Source organism: Ceratotherium simum, chromosome 21 (assembly GCF_057802395.1).
Source record: "Ceratotherium simum simum isolate JZ-2026a chromosome 21, ASM5780239v1, whole genome shotgun sequence".
NCBI classification, from domain to species: Eukaryota; Metazoa; Chordata; class Mammalia; order Perissodactyla; family Rhinocerotidae; genus Ceratotherium; species Ceratotherium simum.
The window spans coordinates 12,069,732-12,074,246 of record NC_141920.1 but is presented as its reverse complement, the minus strand read 5'-3'; the positions used below and the strand labels follow the sequence as shown (position 1 = coordinate 12,074,246).

At 57.7% G+C, this 4,515-nt stretch overlaps 1 pseudogene; it reads right to left on the bottom strand.

Moving 5' to 3' along the window:
• Window positions 1-3,309: 3,309 nt before the first annotated feature.
• LOC147914194 (uncharacterized) lies at window positions 3,310-4,055 on the bottom strand (annotated as a pseudogene).
• Window positions 4,056-4,515: the final 460 nt, after the last annotated feature.

The window sequence follows — 4,515 nt, the reverse complement described above, 5'->3', positions numbered from 1 at the left end:
CCAGGAAGAAACAGAGGCTCAGCGAAGTGCATCCACCTGCCCGGGGTCACTGAGGCTGGCGTCCTGACTGGAGGGCGGGGCCTCGAGTGCAAGGCGGGGGCCCTCAGCAGAGCCCCACTAACGTGGGCGCCCTCTCACCCCCTGCTCACTTCCCGGATGGCAATTTCGGGAACACAGGGCCGGCTTGGCCATCACCTAGCACTTTCCCCTGGCCCAGCCCTCACCTGTGGGGGACGTCCCCGTGGGTCACCCGGGGCTGGAGGCTGTGACAGCCAGGACAGGGCTGTGGAGCTGGGTGGGCAGAGGGGCGTCCAGAGGGAGGGAGACAGATGGCGCTGTGATCACCAGAGCCACACGGCCTCCCGCCTGCCCCACAGCCCCTCGTCAACAACAGGGCCTCGCTGACACCCCGGGTGAGGCCTGCACTGAGAGGGGCCCTGGAGGCACCCCTCTCCCCGCCTGTGTGCCCCCGGGGAAGTCTTGGCCCCTGTCTGGGCTGAGCCCCTTCCTCTCTACAAAGAGGCATTCACTCATTCACTCGCTCACACCTTCGCTCCTCCACTTCTCTGTGCTTTACTTCCACAGGTGTTTCCTGAGCTCCTACTCTGTGCCAGGCGTGGGGCAGGGGGGTTGCGCCAGAAAACCAGACAGACAAAAGCCTTGTTCTCATGGAGCTGATGGTTTAACGGGGAGACAGATAACAGACACACAAGGAGACAATTTCGAATGGGAAAAGTACCAGGATGGAAGTAAAGCAGGGGGAGGTGACGGAGTGTGACTTCAGGGGCCCTTTCAGCCAGGGTAGTCCAGGAGGGCCTCCCTGAGGAGGTGACATTTGAGAAGAGGCCCAAATGGTGAGAAGCAGCTGGTCTGGGTAGAGGTGGGGAAAGTGCTCCTGCAAAGCAAACAGCAAGAGCAAAGGCCCTGGGGTCAGAGCGACCTGGGTACCTGTGAGAGAAGGTGTTGCTAGAATGCAGTGACCAAGGGGGAGTCTGGCGGGGCCGAGGGGGCAAGGATGGATCGCACAGGTGACAGTTGGAGATCCTCTTTTTGTTCAGACTTCTGCTCCCTGAGTCACCTCCTCCGAGGAGCCTTCCATGACGAGCCTGGCTCAACTAGCTCCTGTTCTGTTCTTCCACGTAGCACTCGTCACTACGTGGCATCGTGGTCTCTCTTTATTGGGTGTGTGGGGGTGTGTTGTCTTTCTCTCCCCACAATCACCATGTCAGCCTGGCAGAGTTACCTGTTGGCTGCCACATGGCATGGAAAATGTGACCACAAGGACCCGAGGCTGCGAGCCGTTGATGGAAGGCAGGGAAAATAGGGCCTGTGTTCTGTGGACTGTAGTTTTGACTCCATTTCAGCCTCACAAGCCGACTGGAACCCCAGCCCTGCTCCCAACGAGATGCTCCTGAAATAACGGCCACGATCGTGCTAACCGTCACTGGATCCTTGCTGGACGCCAGGCACTGCGCTCAGGGCTTTTGTTATCGTGGTAAATGACACACACATTTTACCATTTTAAAGAGTGCAATTCAGCAGCATTTGGTACATTCACAGGGTTGTGCAACCGTCACCGCTATCTAGTTCCAGAACATTTCCATCACTCCGAAAGGAAACTCTGTACCCATTAAGCAGTCACTCCCCGTCCCCCCTCCCTCTGGCCTCTGGAAACCACTAACCTACTTTCTGTCTCTGTGGGTCTGCCTCCTCTGGGTATGTCATAGAGATGGAATCAGACGCTGTGTCTGGCTTCTTTCACACGTTCACTTGTGTTGTCGCATGTATCAGGACTTCATTCCTTTTTATTGCCAAATTATAGTCTATTATATGGATATGCCGCGTTTTGTCTATCGGTTCATCCGCTGGTGGACACTTGTTTCCACTTTTTGGCTGTTGTAAATGGTGCTACCAGGAACATTTGAGTACACGTTTTTGTTTGAACATCTGTTTTCAATTCTTTGGGGCATATGCCCAGGGGTGGACTTGCTGGGTCCTGTGCTAATTCTATGTTTCATTTATTGAGCAACTGCCAGCTAAGCACTTTTCAAAGTGTCCGTGACCTTGGGGAATTCTCACGAGCTAATGAGGGAGGCCCTGCGTTGCCCCCTTTCTGCAGATGAGGAAACTGAGGCTCAGCAAGTGGAATTCATGAGCTGAGGCCACACTAGTCAGAAGTGATGAAGTTGGGTCCGTTGCTTCCAAACCACCTTGAACCCAGGCTGAAACAGGAGAGAGGGAGAAGAAGAACAGGGCGTCTTCGGTGCATCTGCCGAGGAAGCTGAGGGAAGAGGTAACAGCCAGCGTTTCCCTACCAAGCTTGCGTGGCTTCCAGTGCCCCTCGCTCCTTCCTGGCTGTGTGACTTTGGGAAGGTGCTTCACCTCTCTGGGCCTCCGTTTCCCCATTAAATGGTGCTAAAGAGAGACACTCCCTCAACTGGTGCTTATAGGATGAAATGAGAAGCCTGCCCCTGCCCTTATCATTACGAATGTTGTTATTATTATGCCTTTTCCCATACAGGGGAAGGGTTTCTCCAGCCCTGACACCCCCTCTCCTGGTTTGGGTGGGGCTGGGGCCGAGGGGAGTCAGGGGCTCCCGTTATCTCCTCTCCAGCGGCCGGGAGGGTGACAGGCACCCAGGGCCGGGAGGGCCGGGCAGCCCAGGGCTGGAAGTGGCGTCCACCTCGTAGTCCCATGTCCATGCTGACAATGTTTCGGATGGGAAAACAGCGCAGTTTTCCAGAAAAGCTTGGACGCCACCTCCTCAGAGGAGAAAGAAGCTGGGTCCATTGAGTCCGCAGAACCGCATGGCACTTGGGCCCAGAAATAATAACTATGGCTTGTTGAGTGGACTGCAGAGAGTAAAAACCCAACCGGGACGTGTAACTTCTACCGGGTGGGACAGGGTGACCGAGGAGACTCACGTGAGCTGTGAATGCGGGCACGGGGAGGGGGGTCCCCAAGCCTCGTTGCTCAGCTCGGCACAGACGCCGGCCGGCAAATGCGGGGAACCTGCGCACATTCACTGAGTGCTTGCTGTGTGCACCTGCTCATTCAACACGCAGAACACCCCTGGAAGGCAGGACTGTTATAAGCCCCGCCGTACAGATGGGGACATTGAGGCCCAGAGAGGTGAAGACACTTGCCCAGGCTTGAACAGCCAAGAGGTGGCTGAGCTGGGGTTTGAACCCAGACAGTCAGGATCCGGATGGAGCCCGTACTCTGAACCCCCACTAGCCTCCCTGGGGGAAGGCCGGGAAAAACGTCCTTTCGGGTCCTGCTAAATTAAGTGAGCGCGTCCGGCTGAGGTCACTGGCTGATGGGCGGGAAGTTGCTAACGGAGGAAATGGGGGGGGCGAAGGCACCCCAGGAAGCGCCCTGTGTCCCGTGTGCTGGGCATTTTCCTTCCTGGACTCTTGGTCAAGCTGTTTCTCAGTGAGTGTGTGTGGGTTGGGGGGTTAGTGAGAGAAGGGAGACCCCAGCTCTGGAGCTAGGGGCTCCCACCTGAGATGTGCCTGGGGAAGCGTGAGGTCTGTCTACACTGGCAGAGGCTCGGCTCCACCCAGCCTGCTGCTCTGGACTTGCCAACTGGGTACCGCCGCTGCCAGCACCGCATCTGCAGGGTGCCAGTTCTGCTGTGTGACCTGGGCAAGCGTAACAGCCTCTCTGAACCTCAGTCTCCCGCCCTGGAAAGCGGAGATAAGCACCGCCCGCAGCTGGGAGGGCTACGCTGCTGGGGCCGCGGCTTTTATTCCCGCTGCTGCTGCCAATGAGAATCCACGTGGGGTGTCCGCCCTGCCGAGGGGAGGACACCCCTGGCCGAGCCGGAGCTGGACGCAGGCGGGAGGGCCCCGGCTGTCGGCCGAGGCTGGCTCCTGCCTGGCCGCCCGGACGTGGGGGAAGGAGGCCCCGAGCCAGCCAGACTCCTGAGTCACAGTTTCCCGTTGCTGCCAGCACCAGGCGGGAAAGGGGAGAGGTGGGCGGAAGCAGGGGGAGGGGAGGGGAGGGGAGCCTGGGGGAGTGGGCGTTGTTGGGAGGGACAGACAGAAAGCCATCTGTCAGGAGTAAGCCAGATACGAAGGGGGTCCTGGCGTGTCAGAGTGGGCTCCTTGCCCTCCTGGGTTATAGGCAGCAAACTCAATCCCCCAAATTTCCTAATCCTTTCCCTCCCGCCCCCACATATACAGACACTACACTCAGCTTCATGGCTTTTTTTTGTTTCTTGAGTTTGTTGATCAGGTTCCAGCCTCAGGGCCTTTGCACTGGCTATTTCCTCTGCCTCACGCACTTCCAGGGACTGGCTCTTTCTCAACCTCAGGCTTCAGCTTAGATGTTGCCTCCTCAGAGAGGCTCTCCCTGACCTGCTCTGGCGTGTGGGATATAACAGTGAACAGAGCAACCTCCCTGCCCTCGCGGAGCTGTCATTCTCCCAAGGGAGACAGAGAAGCACCAGTGACTGTGAGTACGATGTGCCAGGACGAGGGTCAGGAGGGAGGTATCAAGCCCAGTTGGGGG